We start from the raw sequence: 20321 nt of genomic DNA on the forward strand, positions 1-20321 counted from the left end.
ACCCTCATGACCGAGCTCCTTAAACACTACTTTAGCGGTGCAGAAGGCACACTACAATGCCAGACCTGCAGCTAGTTAACCAACAATACATTTCAGATTCGGGTCTCCAGTGAGATAGCGGTCAGAAGACATGCAACACAGAAAGTACTTCGAGAGACGCTCAAGCTCGGGAGCTGTGCATAGCGCGCCACAGCCCCCTTTATTTCAGAGCAATCTTCCCGCCGCTCCTACTTAAGAATGGCAAATATGTGCTGGGAAATGAGTAGGGAGACATTAAAACCCTGGACGTGTTTTGGGTGCTAATAAAACGTTTATTTTATACACCAAAATTTCGCAACCGAAGTCCCTGCAAATAATTCTTTCTTTTTTTCTGTTCGAACGCAAAGAAATGAAATCATACAATTTAAAAATATATAGGCGACTCGGAGCTCACATACATGAACCAAACAGGGCTTTAAAAAAATAACAACAATTATAATAGTTTCCGTAGAGAATCGAAGGGTGATGTGTGACGCTATTTGTTATCTTTTGTTTTTCGGCTCGTTCCCGTCCAATTTTCTAGCACTTTGTTTCTATTTTCTAGCCCTTGAGCTTAAATACTACGACGCTACGTGCGTCGTAGCATTTAAGCTCAAGGCGACATTTATATGTTGACTTCTAACGGCGTATGTTCTAGCGGCGTATGTCCGACATCATCTAGAAAACTGACATGACGACCTTTACAAATTCCTAAAGGGTACGTCAAGCCCATCAGAAAACTTTGACGAACGCTTCAAAAGCGGCAGTGGATGCTTCCAAACAATATTTTGCCTGCTACAGATCCTGCTACAAAAGGTCAAATGCCGCTTCCATCACTGTCATCATCATCACATGTTGGCTTCCGTGTAACTTTCTCAGTAGGGCGCAGTGCGCTGCGTTCCTCTTCAAGAAGCAGCAGAGAACGCATTTTCTGCGCTTCATTCATCCATTAAATTTTAAATTTTGAATACACCTCTGCAGCCACAAGGAGCTCACCGGACCTGACGTCCAGAAAATCTGCGAATGGAATAAAAATATTAACTCACAGGTGTAACATTAAAAAAAAAAAAAAACGTTTCACGAGGGGGTCGCAGCAAAATTGCACTAGCTGTTACGTCAACGGTATGCGCCTTATGATGCGTGCCATATTAAAAATTTGCAGAAATATGTGGCAAAGTCTCTTTAGGTCTAATATTTAATAAATTATTTAAACCGTTTGGCGTATAATTAATTGGAAACGCCTGCATTACTTGTCCTGATAATCATGAAAGACCCTGCCTGGTAGACGCAACTTTCTACAAAAACATGCTAACGAAGAAATCTCACATATTTCAAAGAATAAGAAGCTTACCATGTCGTCACTACGATATTCACTATGTCTATAAGCAGGCTGCAAAACTTGAGCGTTGGCAGTGATTTTAGCTGCCGCATCAGCGCCATCAATGATGGCACCAAAGCGCACATGATCATGCACCCTTCACCTTGTCGAATGCCGTGCGCATTGGCTACCCCTTTCATGTTTTTAGGAATAAAACAACACATTAAGAATATCGCAAAAACGTGAAGGAGCTTTTGGGCATACCTGGGCCGGTTTTCTCGAAGCGATACACTGTAAAAAATGGGCCGTCAAAATTACGGTAAGTTGACTGGCATTCTGGCTGCCAGCAACTTCTCGTAATTTATACGGCAGACCGTAAATTCAAATTTACTGCCTGACCGTAATCTCCCAGTAAATTAAACGGTCGCAGTAAAAAAAGATACCGTTAATTTTACGGGGCGATGCTGAACAGACCGTAAATGAGATTTACTGACTGCCGCTAAGATCACGGCATGGTGGCAGTTTATTTGCCGGTCAACTGACTGCTAATTTAACGGTCACCGTAAAAATGTTGACCGTTTAATTCACTGCCAGTTGGCCATCGTAAGAAGTAAATTGAAGGTGCAAAATGCTGGCACAATGAAGCGCTAGCACTTCGTACAACACGTCAGAAAGTATGCAAAATTCGACATAAGTAAGCATTGTCGAATTCTATCATCTTCCCACCGCATTGTGCGACATGCTTAGCATTTCACCGCACATGTTTTGCTGCTTCAATTTACTTCCTACTACTGGTCAACAGACAATGAATCAAACAATGGGTCATGAAGTCTCCTTAGGTTAGCCATTTTGTGCCTGTAATATATGTGGCATGCTGTTCATTGTAATTGTAGTGCGGTCTTCATGTCTGCAATGCGATCGTTGTGTATGTACATGCAAATGCAATTAAGCCAGAACACAGCATAAATTATGTGTAGGATAGAAATAAAAACAGAACATTTATTTACTTGGATGATGAGGACCCAGGTCCATATACCCTCTGATCTGGAAAAGAAAGAAACCAGTCATCAATATAACATATATAAATGTGCCAAAATAGAAGCAATTTAACAGATATGTTGTATAATGTTAGCCACGCTTTATTCACTGTGCAAAGAAACTAATAATGCTGATATTGCTTACAATGTTTGAAAGAAGCTTTATGTGACAACTGAACCCCCCCCCCCTCTAGCTTAGCTTCTCCTAATCAAGTCAAACTTCGTTATATCTCAGTAGCTATATATTAGCCATGTAGTACATGTATTCTGGTTTTCTCGAATACCATATCAGTATCCCAGCACAGCCCCTATATACCTGGGCAAATGAATGAGAGGATATGCACAAAGTTTGGCAGAGAATGCTGCACAAAAATACAGCTATTTTATGGGAAAGCCTACTATTCACTTACTAGACAGACATTTGTCAACTTAAGAGCTGAGTGAGTTTGTTTTCAAAATCAGGGGTTGACATTAATTAAGCAGCACACATAGAAATTTACTCCTCCTCTTCATCTAGTTAAGCTGGTTGACTGTTGTTGGCACCAACGTAGAACTAGTCTTTCCCCACCCCCAGAGACTGCAATTCTCTTGCCACCGTGCACTAATGAAAAGGCACCATTAATCTTTCTCTGACATGTTCACACCATAAGAGATATGAATAGTCATGGCCGGTTGCATCAGGGCGAGCTGCGAACGTCAGGCTTAGCTGGCAGTAGAATCTCTGTGCACTGTGCCTAGTGTCACTTCAGATAAAGAAATGGTTAAAGCATTCTGCTCAGCACTTCAATTTGAGATGATATCCAAAATAAACATGGACAGCTTGTGATGCAGCTGCCACTTACATGCTTCTCATTTTATCGATCTATATTTGCCATGTATAAGATGCACCATAAGATGCATGAAATGATGCACAGCAATGGCATCATTTCTTTTAAAATATATGACTGCATGCTAATCATGTCTCATTTCTAGCATCACATAGACATTTTTTCATGTAATTATAGACAGCGTAGTAAAGCTATGCTTGAGTTAAGTGAGGCTAGTTAAGTTATGTTTCAACCCAATAGTGTTAATGCAGCAAAAGAACCGGCGTCCAGCGTCGGCATGTCGAGAACACCCCTCGATGTTTTGCGCCACGATCCCTTGTGCATGCAAGGGATCATAGGATTCCCCCTCCCCACTGCTGCCCTCCCTGCCCTTTCGCCCCCCTCCCCTCTCCTCCTCCACCCCCTGCCCTCCCGCTATCGTGTCATACATTAAGGCCGAGCATAAGTGTCCCCCCACTTTTTTTTCACACAAGCAGCTGGGTGCTCGATCATTATCATACTCACCAAATTTAGACCCAAGTGCCATTGCTTATGGCTGCTGAAATCTTCCTGGTGCCAAGACCTTGTGTTGAATGAGCTCGAGCTCCATGTTGCATGCCTCGTTCCCACATAGGATGACCGACCTTCAACAGACATATTCAAACAGAACAGAATGAGTAGAAAACCACAGACTGAAAAAATCAAGGAAAGTAACTCCAAGCTAGTGCTGATGTGATGTAAACGGTCAGAGTAATTTCGGAGCACCTTCTGGGCCAGCCAAAAATATATTTTCAAGCAACAAAAGGAAGTTTTGGATTTCGAAAGCACACTTCCTATTCATTCTGTTGTGAATACTACATTAAGATACATCTGTTTGCCTGTCAAAACTAGAAGACAATGCCTGCTTTCCTTTCCCACCCCTGTTTTACCACTAGTGTCAAGTTTAGGGACAAAAATTCTGTAATATAGTTATTCACAACAATTGCATTTAACGAAGATTTTTATGTTTATTCTAACATGTAAATTTAACTAGTAATATATCCGTTCAAGAAATATTACTACTTCATATGTCCACACTGTGATCAACAATACTAACATCTCCATCATTTAATCCATGCACTAAATAATATACATGTTCAAATTTGTGGGCCATGTTAGTGCGTGAACTTTTTAGGAGACCCTGTACTAGCAAACAACTTGGTTTTTGAAATCTTACACCAACTTAGAATTTTCAGATTATCATTTCTCAACTTCCCTGTCTATTCAAAGACATGTGGACCATATGTTTAAATGACAACTTTCCTTCCCAAGTATGAGCCTCTGCTACAGCGAGACGAGATATGCAGAATCAGTGTGAAACCTGTGGGTACCACCTCTTTGTGGTGCACAAGTGTATGGTTAAGAGTGCGCCCAACGGTGGTGGCTAACTAGATTGGACAGACCACACATAATGCCAAAAATTCCCAAACTTGAAAGCACAGTATCAATTTTACAAAAGTAAAATTGAATAGTATATTGCCCAGAGCAGCAATAAATTTTGATTATTTGCTCAAGCCCACTCTGATGGTCCAGCCATGAAGCAGGGTCTTATTCACTGCTTTCTATAATAATGGGCTGAAGTAATGTGTGGTGAAATGTAGGCATGAGCAGTATCACAACAATGTAAGAAAAAATTTAGGCAAGCTTGATTATGCTCACAAAAGCTATGAAAGGTCAGAATGTGTTGGGCTCATTCAGATGCATGCTGTGTGTGGTTATGTGACCGTCTGACTATGAACGATTCACTATTTGCAGTATGGACAGGTGACCACACACAGATGATGGTTATGTGATCCCATTATTCCCAGAATGGTGACAAGCTGGGTGGGACTCCGCGAACAATTATGCACAAAATCAGCGCAAAAGACGAACACAGAAAGAATGAGACAGGACAGAGCACTACTTACAACTGACATTTTATGAGAGGAAAGAGGAAGACAAAGACAACATTGACGCTAATATAACAGGAAGAGAAAAAAAATACAATAAAGAAAAAAGTAAAATCACAAAAAAAATATATCACAAAAAGATAATAAAAAATAATAAGGAAAAGTCTTAAGTGATAAACTAATAAAAATAAAATTAAAAATTAAGGAGTCTTTTGCACTAGTTTGGTGTTCTGTGTTTATTAACTAGGCCATCAAATTATTTTGGAACAATGGTGACTAGATGCCATGGATCATGGCTAAGTGACCACCATTTATTCACTATTTGCATCTGTCAGTGTGACATGTCAGTCTGTCCAGAGTGTTAGTCACTGGCCTTTGCCATGAAACTCAACTGGCAAAACACATTATTTGTTGAAACCTGACATCCCCTCTTCACAGCATTAAAGAATTCATGCAACTTTACCCAAACGTTTCATAAATTATACACTCATTCGCCAGAATCAATAAAGAACCATTATTGTAAACTACCTCATCACATCCCCTCTCAGACGGGTAACAGTTGCAAAATTGCTTTCAATATTTCACGAACTAACCATTCAAGGTACCTGTCTACAGCCGGAAATTTTGCTCTAAAATAAGCTGTGTGATATCATTGTTTTGCTATCCAGCAGAGATAATTTGATAAAGGTGCGGACTCACGAGAAGTACTAATCAAGCGCGGAATTCAATTTTTCTTTTTTTGCAAAAAACAAAGTGAAAACATTTTTTTTGTAAATCCATCACTGGCAGACAAACACACTATACCAGTGAGTAAGGCTTGTAGTTTGCTAAGACAGTGGTCTGTTACAAAACCTTCAGATACCCTTCGTTAGTGGTAAATGTATCCCTGCATCTATCTATCTCTGAGAATTATTCTTCCTCTCTAGTGACAGTGGACTCTTACGTTCATTGAATTGTTTCACCTTCTTCTGCTTCTCTTCAAAATGAGTCTCATGTCCACTTCCCATTTATTAAGTGAACACTGTAGTGAATCATACTTACAGCCTCACACATTCCACTCCAGCTCTGCTATTTTCTTGACCAGGTTAAGTACTTTCTTGCTCACTTCTGACTTGGAGCGCTTGGCTCTGGTGCCACGGTCAGGGTTCATGCTCAGGAAACCTCTGCAATAAGCATCAGTGCCATAAAAGAAACATTTCATCCAAGTTGGTAACCTGAAAAGTTAGTCAATTTAGTCATATGTGTCACATGTGTATACATGACCGAAGGGAGAGACTAGAAGAAACTCAAATATTTAGTAAAGAGAATATCAGGTGGGTCCAAACTGCGGCTCGTGAGCCGCATGCATCTCTTCATGCCTCCCTATTGCAGCTCTCCTAACCTGAGGACCCACAAGTTATAACAGGTGGGACCAAACACTAAGCTTGTATACAAAAACGTTACAGTGAGAAGCGGGAGCATATCAAAATATGCAATATTGCTGGAGTTGTTTCGTTGTATATGGGCACAATAAAATGACATGTAATGGTCAGAAGGGGCAAATCAGTTTGAAAGATAAGCTCTATTTTTTTTTATTTTCTTGTTTATTTCACCTTTACAAGCCAGGTTGAGGCAGTGTTAGCTTTGTGCTTAAATGTTTCCCTAAAATTGATTTCTGAGCTTTGTTATTACAATCCAGTCCAGCTGCCTGATGAAACACCAAGACCACTGGCCTATGCATACATGCAATTGAAGCTGTTTGATTAATTGAAGCTGTTTGATTGACTGCGAGAGCAGATAAGGGTTTTTATTCACCTGCCTCCATCTTGCATGTGCAGTGCCTTGCGGCGAAATGCATGCACTCGATCTGTGGACTCTGCTCGGGTGCAATTTCAATAAAAAGTACAGCATTGGTGCAGGATGTGGGAGCTATAGTTGTTTGGAGCTGGCGGAAACAATTGGGACAGCTCTGCAATCAGCGAGATATGTGCTCTTCTATTTAAAAAATGAGAAGGAAGGTACCAACCAGGGCCGTAACTAAGGGGGGGGGGGGGTAGGGGGTTCTGACCCCCCCCCCCCCAACATTTTTTTTCTGGGTACGGCCCTGATGTACCAAACCCCGCAAAGCACTCAAGATATGCGCAGATTTCGTGTTTGTGCCCTCAACCTAAGTACGAATAGAATAGATACGAATTGCAACTGGGGTTTAAAACTTCACGAGAGTGATTGCTCTGAACGTGAAAAATGATTTCGCTGGCAGTCGGTGGTAGGTCGGAGGTCCTTTAGGCTTGGTGGTAGCGGCATGGCGAAGGCAACTAGCGACTTCTCATAAAACACAGGGTCGTCCAGGTGAATCGGCAAAAGGTATGCACCAACTTCTATTCCTTTCCATTACCAGGAATTAAATTCCCGACAGTTTTTTTTCTTTAGGTTACAAGCGATTTGAAAGTATCCTTTTATTACCTTTTTAGCAAAGCGGAGGACCAGCCCCGGTACAGTGCTGGTACATGGTCGGTGCACTTGCAGCCATCCAATTTTAATCTCCACCTCTGCGCACGCGCAGTGGCGCCGGTCGGCTACTGGGTACCAAACCGGGACCGGTTCTCCGGTTTGCTATAACTCTCCATTATATGCCACCGATGTACATGATTCATAGGCGAAAATAGGACAATAGACATTTTCAAAATGGCCGCCGTTGTCCCCGAAACCCCCCCCCCCCCCCCGAAATTTCTTTCTGGGTACGGCCCTGGTACCAGCTGTGGGTCCATGTCTTTTATGACACTAAATGTGCAAGGTGTTTGCTTTATTTCAATAGGAACAATAAGCCTGGAAATGATATAGATAAAAAGTATGGAGTCCTACTAGGCATCCACATACATATACCAAAATCACAGAACAGGAAATTACCTCTAAAGGAACTCAAGGCTCGATGACAGGCCTTCAGCGTAGCAGATGTTAAAGCAATAGTGACTCGCAAAGAGTGCGCAGCCTATGCCGTAGGGACGTCTGGTATCTTCTGAACCATGAGCCTGCCATCAATGCTGAGTGCGTACTCGTGGGCAGTCCACAGATCATGCCCTACAAAAGTTAAAAAAATGAGAAAATAGTAAACATTCAGGTAAGTAGAGTTGCTGACAAGGCATTGAAACAATGGGGCTGGGTTGCACCTCCAGATCGTGGACATTTCAATTAATTGTAAAAACAAAAAGGGAAAAGGGAAGGGGCCCAGCTTTGTCCCTCCCACCCTCACTGCCAGTCCCCCCCCACATTTCAAACACTTCTAACATTACTTGTTGCCAACAGGAGATGAGATCCTTGGCTCGATTTGCCTTCCCTCCACTATGAATGAGCTTGTCTGAGTGTAGGCCAGTCAGAATTCTACTCCAGAAAGGGAGAGGATGGGCCGTGAAGGCACCTAGGCAAATGTTCCCTGGTTAGTGGAGGGGAGACATGTGCCACCAAAACTGAACAGGAACCTCGAAGACCCTCTCTCTCCCCAGTTGCACAGGACAACCGCATTCGCATGGATACACGCTGTATCGTTACATCTAGCACATACTTCTATTGGCTGCAAAGAAATCAAATGATTTGTCACTTCTAGCAACTTCGGAAATGTGTGTTGTCGCTATGGGCTATAGGTAGCCATTGTAGATTTCATGAATTGTCTGACAGACATGTGAAACACTTCAAATGATTTGTATTTGATTTAAACTCTGAGACCTGCTTTATATTTATATATCAGTGTTTTTAGGTTTTTATTGTTCTAGGATTTGACATACTTCTTTTGGTTTTTATTTGGAAATTTATTTATTTATTCGTTTGAAATACTGTGGCCCTGTCGTTCTACACAGGAGGGGAAAAACAACACACAGAAATAACTCAATCATGCACTCACCGTGTGAGGCGAGCGCAGGTAGGTTGCAGCAACCCACGCATGCTCAAAAAATAAACATTTCCACATGCAAAATTTAACCAAACAATTCATTCAGCTGTGCTTCAAATAATTGAGGACTACAACAATTGACAACTTGCTCAGGCAGGGTGTTCCACTAAATAATAGTCCGACAAAAGAAAGAGTATTTAAATACATCATTTCTGTACTGGTAGGGTGCAATTGCTTTAGTATTGCTTGTTCCTTTGGAGCGTGAATGTTAAGTTTACGTCACCCGTTAAATCGAGCCGAGGTCCACTCGCGCGCAGTTGACCTTTATGAAACCGTAAGATGTGACATCTGAGCCCTACATAAGTAGTGAACTGCAAACAACAACTTGCGTGCATACATGGAATCTGCCGCGCTCCGAACTCGTGGCTGTCATAATGACGCACATATTCGACCAACGTGGTTGATCCCTTTGAACAAACACGGCAAACAAACATGGTTGTTCAAGCCGTCGCCTCACTAAAGCGAGAAAAGAGCTAAGACCGACAAATCGCGAGAATGCGCAGTATTAATCTGAAGCTATCTTTGGCTGGCTCTCAATCGCTTGTGCTCCCTTCCCGAAAAGGAGCGCGAACGACGATCGACAGCCGGCCAGCGATGCACTCCGTCAACGCACGTGCTGCCGGTTTGTCGGTGTCGGCTCTTTCTCGATCTTGCCGGCAACGGGCATTAATTTTCTCAGAATCAGATCGTGCTTGCCACATTCATATTCAAAATGATACTCACGTTATGTTCGTTTACTATTGGGCCCGCCAAACGCCTCGGGTACTGCGCCGTCAGCCGTCTTGGTAGCCACGGTCGTGCTCCCTACCGCAAACTTTCCTCGCTTTGTTTTCTTCCATCGGGAAACAAAAGATGGCGACCCGACGGGGGGAACGGCGCTAACGGCGCGAAAGCAGACAAGGCGGCGAAGGTGGCGAAGGTGCGAAAGCAAGGCAGCGCGATGGCGAGGGCTGTGGCGAGGGTCAAGGCGCGAGCCGCGAACTGGAGAGCAGCCCGACGACGCAGGCGCAGAAGGCCCCCAACACATCACGTGCGTGCCGTGCGTGTGTCTGGAGCGTGGTGCGGAGTGTGTAGCGCGCCTCGCTTGGGACGTTCCGCTTCTTTCCTTCCGTCGCCGTGCCTTCTCTCGTTCCACTTCTTTCCTCCCGTCGCCGTACCCTTTTCACTCGAAAAACATTGTCAACATACCGTTTTTTTTTTTACGGTGGGCGCCCCGTGACGTTCACGGTCAGGTGACTGTTTATTTCACGGTCATTTTTTACAGTGTAGTAAACCCATTTTGGTAAACCACGGTGCCTAGGAAGAAAAAATTACCTAGGTACTGTAATAAACGGCTGGATATAGAACAACAATAATTATTTTTGATTGGGCAGTAAGATGCGCCATCTATCAGTGAAACAAGCCAGTCATTTTGTTTATACTCTTTTTCCGCTGGTTGTTATCGATCTAGTATGGTATTTTAAGTCAAAATATAATAATGTTGTAGTTGAAGACCAATTTATTTGCTTCAGATGGTACGAAGAAATTTTTAGCTACTATGCTAGAGTTTGCCGACGAATATTCGAAAATGTAATAAACATTTCATTCGATATATTTCGCCATAAGCAACGCATAACTTTCCCGTGTGCCTTCCAGTCTGGCAACGCCGGTGCTGTAGTCTCATTTTTGTTCCTTGCGACGCACGTTTCTGCGATTCCTGCTGATCTCAACTGTTCGCCCCTTTTTTCTTTGGCCCACCCGATCCACCGGTGACGAGGAGCTAAGCTTCTCATTACCGTTGAATTGCTGGCCACCGGGGATATGTAGAAACCTCAATTCTGCCGGCATACTGTCGGCGCACTGCGAACAAGAAAACAGTACAATGTCCCAGCTGTTCACCCGGAACGAAGACTTTATCGAGGATAACCCCCTTTCTTCGCAAAGTAATCGCTGCTCACGAGTTGGCGTGCATAGTGTAACAAATTGAACGTGTTAGTATTAATATATACCAACGCTCGTTCGCAAAACATTTTTTTTAACCCACCATAAAAAACACTTGCAAGGCTTATGTACCTTCATATGTCTTGGATCCCGGACTGCTGAAGAGTGATGCGTTCACGGAATGCTGCCGTCGGTTGGTTTAGTAGTCCCTCTTTGCATGACGTGCTAATAGGTTGATGGTGCGTCGTTAATATAACAGCCGGATCGAAATAAATGTTCAGCAGAACCATGAAGAACTATTAGCCCTCATTAAGCGACGTCGCGGCCATTTTGCTTGTAGGTACTGCTCCTCCCTCGGCGCCCCTGCTCTCCCAGTCACGTGACCTAGAATTCCCTCTTCTAGGGACAATAGTTAACTTTAACCCACGGTTCGCGTTTGAGAAAACGGGCCCAGGCTATACTCCTCAATGAACTTCTGATCGTCTTTTTGTAGACGGGGCAGTGCGAAGGCATCGCAGACAGCCTCCATCTTCTACTTCTCGACCTCGTCAACAAACTTGATTGCATCATAGAGTGAACTCTAGCGAGTGGCGTTAGAAACCGGGAAGTATCTCCCGAGTTTCTCTTTTATAAATTCTGCCGCTCGCATGGACTGGCCCTGCTTATTCCAAATAAGTATCAGCTTTCCGAACATAGCAGTTGTCATCTGACGGTACGTGCTCATCGTGCAACCCTTCTCTACGTCCGCGGTCTCCAATAAGTTCAAAGCATGCGCGGCACATCTGTGCTTGGGCAGGTACATCACTTGGCCTGAGGAATTGTTCATGACAGGGAGAACATTCAAGAGACTGGTTAGGTCTTCGAGAGTCGGGGTGTCTGCTTCCTCATTCTCGTGCGCAATCTCTTAAAAGTGGGTAATTAAAAGAAAAATGAAACTACCCAAATTAGCAGCATCTAAAATATACCACGGTCAATCAATAAGAAATCTAGACACAGGAAGCTCCATTGACGTAAGCTACGACTTCGCTGCTTACGATATCAAGGGAACAACCAACTCTATATTTCCGCCGCGTTTTGATTATTATGTACATGAGAATTATGGTCTGGCGAGATTAATGTAATTTAGCCCTAGCCAAGAACCTCACTGGCCTCCAGCTCCTTCTTTGTGACAATTTTAATGGGATGAGGGAAATTATCTTGGATATTCTGAATGTCAAGGACTTTACACTAGCGTACTTACGCAAGTTTAACTTAAAACCACTGAGCCAGGAACCTTTGTTGCTATGTAATTTTAAAAATACGAGCAGAAATTCGTTCAGTCTTTTCTTCACAAGGCTTAAATGCTGCACTTGTGGACACTATGACGTTAACTCAGTCTTCGGGATAATTTCAGGTGTTGATAGTCAAATACGGCTCATGCATTGGACACAAGCACTGCGTGACCACGTGGGTTGGCTCCGTCACGCTCCCTGCCTTGGCGGATATTCGCGCTGGAGCTCATAGCGAATTGCTGTAGCGATGACAAGAGCAGCCGTACTCTAACGTTCTGAGCACTGCACATGGTCCGTTAACTGCCAACTCTATAGCACGCGGCAATAATGAACATTGGCGGAACGTAATAGACATCAGATCATCCGACCAACTCTTCTGACTGCACGTTGAGTACTTAAACACGGCTCGGTGCTATTTAAAAGTTTACGCAAATGCAAGTGCGTGAATAGAAACACTAACGCGATGAAACGAGCGTTGAAGCACGGGAGAACTGAAAAGCTATCATGGCTATAGTAATCCTGAAACAAGGTAAAAAAAAAAATAACGCACAACGACGTCTCAAAATGCAGTTTTGCTTTGAGGCGACGTTGTGTTTGCCCCTTTTTTCTTGTCTTTTCCCTTGTTTCAGGATTACTTTAACCACGAACTAAAACGTTTCTAGCTTGTGAACTCTGTAAGCATTCATATTGAGTAGAATCTAGCGAAAGATAAAAAAGTCCCTTGGTGGACCCTTTAATTGCGTAATTCATACACCCGAGCGCCTTAAAAAGTTGGAAAGATTTTCTGTCTCAACCAGAGAGACCTTGTTTGTGATATTGTACTCGGCCAAGATCACACAATGGGTGGACGCCAGAACGTCATTATGTGCGGCTACCATGAATCCTTTGGCACGCCAGTGCCGCCGATTTCCTCTTCAGCGTGTCATTAATTTAGTGGACTGTGACATCGATCTAACTCCTTAAAAAAAAGCCGACCCTTTTTTTTACATTTCTTTTCACCAACAGCATGTAGGTTCTTACAGATTCAAGGCTGACCAACAGTCGGCTATGCAGCAAAAGAGGGACAGTTTTCTCTAAGGCGTCGATCGAATACGTCTACATTTGTATGTGTCTTTTTGGGATTTGTGCCACCAATGTCTTTCGCGTTATGAAGGTCTTTCATAGCTACAGGCAGTAATTCAGGTCTTGGAATTGCTTGTTTGCTAGAACAGAAAAGCACTATAAGCTTCCTATGAAAACATTAACGATCCTGCGATCCAGGTCAGCTTGCGACAAGACTGCATAGTGACCTTCGCTGTCTACAACACCATGAAAGCTTTCAAGTCTTTGGCTCTTTGTCCCAGACTTTGTTCGCAGCGAACATAGCCTTGAAGATTCGCCCTTTTTTCCGGCTGTCAAGTTCTTGAAGGGCGGCTGGCTGTTTCGTCTGAAAAAAGCAACGCACAAAACAACACTTATGATTAAATACTGCAAAGCACAATCGGGGAACCGACGTATAAAGATAAGTAATGCATGCGGCCCAGAGGTACTCTCGAAAAATAGGGTACTAAACTTACTCCAAGATTTTTTCGGAGGATGGATGACAACGACTTCCCGAACGTATATTGATTTCTGAGTGCTTACAGCGGGCAGTGAAATTGTCTCCGTTAACTTTGACGAGGTCAAAGTGTCTCTCGTACCGCGGCCACCGTAACGCCTGCCCGTCGTAAGTCATGATCGCATATCCAATGAAGGATTGACATCAATTACCCTCAAACAATTTCCCCTTTGTCTCCTATGGTAACTACTTCTCTCGCTCTCTCTTTTTTTTTTCTCTTCAGGGCACGCTTTTTCTTCTTGCACAGTTGAAAAAGAAGCGAAACACAGAGAAACCAAGACGAACAAACCGGTCTAATTCAAAAAATGGGGAAGGGAACAGGTGGCCAGATGATTTCCAACAGAATTAAGTGGAAAAGACCAAAATGCGAAGAAAGGAATGAACAAAAACAGAGCAAAGCCGCCTCAAAACACGTTCTATTATTTCTTTCTTTTTATTTTGAGGCATTGCAGAAGCAGATGAGCCAAACGGTAGACCACGTCATCCACGGCAAACCCGGGCAACGATCCGGGCCCCCGGGTGCACGGCCACTGGGAGGAGGTAAGTCGACGAATAGAAACGCGAACTCCGATCCCATGGCTCGGTTTTGTAAAGGGAGCATAGAAGCCTGTACGGCGTGGTGTGGCTGTCTTAAAGCCTTCCCTTGGAGCCTAAAATATTCTGCTTTGATCATTCTCGAATATACATTTCAAACGTGAACAAGTTATCGAAACGTCTCGAATTTTATACTTGCTTAAAGAAATCTAAAACGACATGCAGTGCAGGGATTCGAAACCGAGCCACCTACATGTAAGCCCAGCGCGCTGCCAAGTCGGCTACGTAAGCGCAGCAGTATATTATTAGAAGCGAAAAAGAGCACCTCAGTATTTTATTTTATAGTTCATCTCTTTAACGGAAATACTTAAACAGTGTTATCACTAACGTTTCCCGAAAGAAGAATTTACTATCAGCGTGGATTTCGCTTTTGATCACAACTCATGAGCTTGTTTGTTCCCAAACGCAGTCACGCTGAACCACTGAAGACGTGCCCGCGCACACAAGTTAAATCATTATACAAAATGTCAAAGGAACTAGTGTACTCATACTTAATAAATATGAAAATAAAGTTTTCTAGTTTAAAAAATTTTAAGTCCAGTCAAACGTGAAAATGAAGATCTATCGCAAACAAAAACGCAAGCACCCACCGAAAAAAAAAAGTTTCAGACGGCAAAAATGATTTCGTGTTCAAACAAACAAAATCAAGAGTTCGGGCGTAACATAGCAGACGACTTACGTTTCTAAGCTTATAAGCACGTCGGTTTCTTCGCAGAAGACACCGACGCCCGAGCAAGCCGCCGTACCAAAGGCCAACCTCCGGAACTCGGGCCGCTGCAGCAGAAACAAAAGAAGAAAACCGCGATGATGACCACTCCACCCGTCCTTGTCCTACCCGTCGCTGCCAGTACGCCCGCGTCCTTCCCTGGTGAGCCTAATCAAGGCATCGAGGACTGGCTACAACAGTACGAGCGAGTGGATCAGCACAACCGATGGACGGACGAACAGCGCTTGCAGAATCTTTACTTCGCGCTCGAAGGAACGGCCAGGCACTGCTTTGAGAATCACAAAGACTTCATTGATCCCATGGACCGCCTGCAAGGATGCGCTGAGACGAACATTCGCCAACATAAATCGACCGGAGGGGGCTGAGGACCTTATTCGAATGAGGACCCAGGGCGCAAACGAGACTATCACCAGTTTTGTCGAGGATGTTTTCTGCCTGGTCGCTCCCGGCGACCCTCGAACCATCGACGATAATAAGCTGCGGATCCTGATGCGAGGTGTAAGGAATGACTTCTTCAGTGGTCTTGTCCGCAACCCCTCATCCACCGTCGCAGATTTCGTCAAGGAAGCCACGAATATGGAGCGTGCCTTTTTTGCCAGAGCCAGCCACTACTAGAGGATACCCGTCGTCAGCGCGGTTTCGCAATCCGCTTGCGACCTTGCTCACGGCATTCCGGGCATTCGTGACCATATTCGCGACGTCGCCCGGGAGGAGCTTAAGAAGCTTCTGCCGACTGCTGCACGCCAGGCCTCAATCTTCATTGCCAGGGTCGTTCGAGACGAGGTTCAGTGAGCGTTCCTGCCAGATGCCCCTGTCACCGTGGCCGCACCCGAAGAACCGACGCTGACCTACACCGCATGGCTTGACGACCGCCACAAGGTGGCAGCCAGGTCACGGCACCACCCTGACGAGACCCGTCGATGCCGCAGTATCCTCGACGACAGGAGGGACAGGTTCAGTACGTCCGCCCGGAGCAACTTTCGCACAGGAAGACCGACGTGTGGTGGACGGCCGATCGAAGCCCGTTGTGCTACCGCTGCGGGGAAACCGGCCACATCTACCGCTGTTGCCCCTACCGGCAAATGGTTCAGCGCGGCTTCCACCCGAACGACCCACGCCCACGTTACAGTGAACGACCACAAGAGATTAAAGAGTACCTTCGACGACCTCAGTCACCACCGCCTGCAACCTGCCGCGGGTCTCGGTCGCCGCCAACACGACGTCCAGCTTCGCCAATGCACCGACCCCGTCGTGAGAGCCTGTCGCCCTTGTCCCGTCGGGAAAACTAAACGCGGCAACTACCGGAGTTGAAGTTGCCGTGGACGAACGACGTAAAAAGCTTCCACGAACGCCGGAGCTCTCCCACTCTCCCGACGGGAAGCGTCACAGCCACGCTCCGGCAACGGTACCCAACAACTGAAACATATTGTTATCGACGGCCACGACGCATCTGCATTCGTTGACACCGGAGCAGACTACTTAGTCTTTAGTCTTGAGTGGGAGGCTCTCTCGCTGCCTTAGAAAAGTCCCGATACCGTGGGATGGACTACAGATACGAATCGCCGGAGGACACCTCATCACGCCTGTCGGAAGGTCCACTGCTCCTGTCGAAATGCACGGCGAAACGTGTCCTGTGAAATTCGTCGTTATACAAGTCTGTTCCAGAAACGTCATTCTCGGCATAGACTTTCTGTCTGAATACGATGCCGGCATTGACCTCGGAAAAAACAGACTGATGCTGCGGACGCGTTCCGCCTTTAGGAAAACCCCAAACTGCGTCAACCGCCGTCCGAGTCGCTGCCGACCACGTGAATCTGCCGCCACGATCAAGTGCTGTCGTACCCGTTGTCACGGTAGCTATCTTCGGCGAAGTTGTTTTCGAAGGTAACTTTCAATTGCTCCTGTGAAGAGGAATAGGTGTCGCAAGAAGAGTAGTTGAACTTAACGATGGTAGTACTGTGGTCCACGTGATGAAGTTTCGACAAAAAACGCAACACCTCACTAAAAGTGCAGCTTGGGTCCCCCCATGTCGAGGAACTCCACAACTCTGCCGAACTCGCCGTCAATTACTGAAGAATCATCGCCGCCTCAGCAAGACTTTACGTCACCAGCGCAGTTCGACATTGACCGCAAGCTTCCGGGCGCAAAACGACGGCAGCTGAGTGATCTCCTCGCCAAATACAGCGACTGCTTTGCGACATCGTCGAAGGTGCGCCAAACTACCGTTGCGAAGCATTGCATTATTACCGAGGACGACGCACTCCCTGTGCATTGATCGCCATACCGAGTCTTCGTAAAAAAAAGGGAGGTCATCCAGGAGCAAGTGAAAGAAAAGCTGAACGAGGATATAATCCAGCCTTCAAGCAGTCCATGTGTCTCTCCGGTCGTGCTGGTTAAGAAGAAGGACGGAACGCTTAGGGTCTGCGTGGACTACCGATAACTGAACGCGGTGACGAAGAAAGTCGTCTACCCACTCCCCCGCATAGATGAAACGCTAGACCGGCTGCGCCACTCTCGGTATTTTTCATCGATAGACCTGATGAGCGGCTATTGGCAGATCGAAGTCCACGAACGGGATCGAGAAAAGACAACTTTCGTCACGCCAGATGGACTGTACGAGTTCAAGGTGAGGCCTTTTGGACTATGCACGGTACCAGCAACGTTCCAGCGTGTCATGGACACCGTACTGGCTGGGCTGAAATTGCAGAGCTGTCTCGTCTACCTTCACGACGTCATAGTTTTTTAAAGCGATTTCGACGAGCACTCGTGACGACTCCGAGCTGTTCTCCAGGCCATACAGAGCGCCAGCCTCACTCTCAAGCCAACGAAGTGTCGGTTCGCCTATGACGAACTAAGTGTCCTAAGCCACGTGGTTAGAAATGATGGCGTTCGCCCTGACCCAGAGAAGACTCGCGCCGTCACGGCATTTCCAGCGGCGACAGACAAAAAGGCCGTGCGAAGATTCCTTGGACTAGGTGCGTACTCTCGGCGCTTCGTTCGTGATTCCACAAGAATTTCCGCAACACTCACAATCCTCACGAAGGACGCCTCCAAGTTCGAATGGGCCGAGGAGCAACAGCAGGCATTCGACGAGCTGAAACGACAACTCCAGACTCTTCCGATTCTTGGACACTTCGATCAAGATGCGAAAACCGAGATTCATACGAACGCAAGTAACGCATAACTTTGCTCCGTACTGAATTCAAGTGCAAGAAGGCACCGAGCGAGCCATCGCCTATGCAAGTGGGATACTGTCCAAAGTGGAGATAAATTACTCTACGACTGAAAAGGAATGTCTTGCGGTCGTCCGGGCAATCACGAAGTTTCGCCCGTACTTGTACGGGAGCCCGTTGCACGTTGTAGCGGACCACCGCGACAACGCAGTGTCTCTGGTGGCTTGCGGACCTAAAGTACCCTTCAGGGCGTCTCTCTCGATGGGGGTTCCGACTGTAGGAGTGTAACATGACTGTGGTCTACAAGACAGGACGCAAGCACACCGACGCCGATTGCCTGTCTAGAGGCTCTGTCGAGACATCTCCCGGTAGCAACGACGACGATGACGACGAGTGCTTCCTAGGCGCAGTGAACATTTACGACATGGCACCACGTCAAAGGGACGATTCTGAATTGCACGCGCTAATCGAGCACCTCGAAGGACGAAGGAGTACTGTTCCCAGTGTCTTCTCTAGAGCCCTGCCGACGTTCATCCTCCGACAACGTGTACTTTACAAGGAGAACTTCGGAGACAACAGCTCGCCATAGCTGCTGGTAATCTCTACCGACCTTAGAGAGATCTTCCAAGCCTGCCACGACGACCCGACGTCCGGACACCTTGGTTACAGCCGTACGCTGTCCCGAACTCGTGAAAGGCACTACTGGTCCAAGCTCCCGAAGACCGTTCACCTCTACACACGATCGTGCCACGAGTGCCAGCGACGCAAGAAACCACCGACGAAGCCGGCAGGTCTCCTGCAGCCGGTTGCTCCCCCGACAACACCGTTCCAGCAGATCGAAATCGACCTACTTGGTCCGTTCCCACCATCCACGCAAGAAAACAGATGGATATTCTTCGCCATAGATTATCTCACGAGTTACGCCGAAACGAAAGCCCTTCCTTCAGGGACTGCTGTGGAAGTCGCCAAGTTTTTCATCGAGTCCATCGTCCTCCGGCACGGTGCTCCCGAAGTTCTGATCCCAAGACAGTGGATCGTCATTCATGGCCCAGCTGGCGCAAGAAATGCTTCGTCTCAGTCACACCAGCCATTGTCGCACTACTGCGTACCACCCGCAGACCAACGGGCTGACGGAAAGACTCAACAGAGCAATCGCTGACATGATCCCCATGTACGTTGAGGTGGAGCACAAGATATAGGACGAGGTGTTGCCGTACGTCACATTCGCCTACAACACGGCCGTACAAGAGACCACCGGGGTGACACCCTTTCAACTAGTGCATGGTCGCAAGGTAACGACAATGCTCGACGCCATGTGGCCTTACGAACCGTCTGTGGACGGAATCGACGACGCCCAGGTGGTTGCCCAACGGGCAGAAGAAGTCCGTCAGCACTCCAGACTTTGGATTAAAGCCATACAACGTGTCGACACTGGCCGCTACAACCTTCGTCGACGGGACGTCCACTTCCAGCCCGGAGACAGGGTGTGCGTGTGGACACTGATTCGCCGCCGTGTCTCAGCAAGAAACTCCTGAAGCGCTACTTTGGATCCTACAAAGTACTTCGTCGACTTAGGGATCTGAACTACGAGGTGATGCCCGAGGGAACAAAGACTTCATGAGGCTGCCCTCCACTACCGGAAGTCTTCCACGTCGTGCGCCTCAATTCACACTACGATCGATAAGACTGTGAATTGTGTATTGTAATACGCTCGATAGGATTGTGTTGCACAAGACTACGTAGTTTGCTATTATTTTTGTTTGTTTTGCTGTTTTGCTTTCCCGCACGTCGCGTTGAGACGATGCGCTTTTAAAGGGGGGATTAATGCCACTCATGACGGCGAGCGACCGCGTGTGTGGCCGAGTGGTTACCGCGATTGACTCTCGCGCGGGCAGCCTAAGTTCGATTCCAGTCAGCGGACTGTCCTTTTATTTATTCTTTCAATTTGGCGCTCTCGTAAGTTCGAAAACATTCTCGTCAGGTTCTACGCACCGAAAGGTCTAGCTGAAT

The 20321-nt window shown here is 46.1% G+C and overlaps 1 long non-coding RNA gene across 3 annotated transcripts; it reads right to left on the minus strand.

The window, feature by feature from the left end:
• Positions 1 to 2308: 2308 nt before the first annotated feature.
• LOC115328739 lies at positions 2309 to 9961 on the minus strand. 3 transcript variants are annotated; one of them, XR_006078263.1, is made up of 4 exons: positions 9753 to 9961; positions 6149 to 6270; positions 3705 to 3823; positions 2309 to 2380 (listed from the first exon to the last, which is right to left on the minus strand). It is a non-coding gene; the product is annotated as an uncharacterized LOC115328739 (long non-coding RNA). The 3 variants fall into 3 exon arrangements; XR_006078264.1 differs by lacking the exon at positions 9753 to 9961 and adding an exon at positions 7994 to 8164; XR_006078262.1 differs by lacking the exon at positions 9753 to 9961 and having other exon boundaries at positions 6149 to 6351.
• Between the last annotated feature and the right edge of the window lie 10360 nt (positions 9962 to 20321).

This window comes from Ixodes scapularis, unplaced genomic scaffold (assembly GCF_016920785.2).
Source record: "Ixodes scapularis isolate PalLabHiFi unplaced genomic scaffold, ASM1692078v2 PGA_scaffold4__175_contigs__length_147842914, whole genome shotgun sequence".
Classification (NCBI taxonomy): Eukaryota; Metazoa; Arthropoda; class Arachnida; order Ixodida; family Ixodidae; genus Ixodes; species Ixodes scapularis.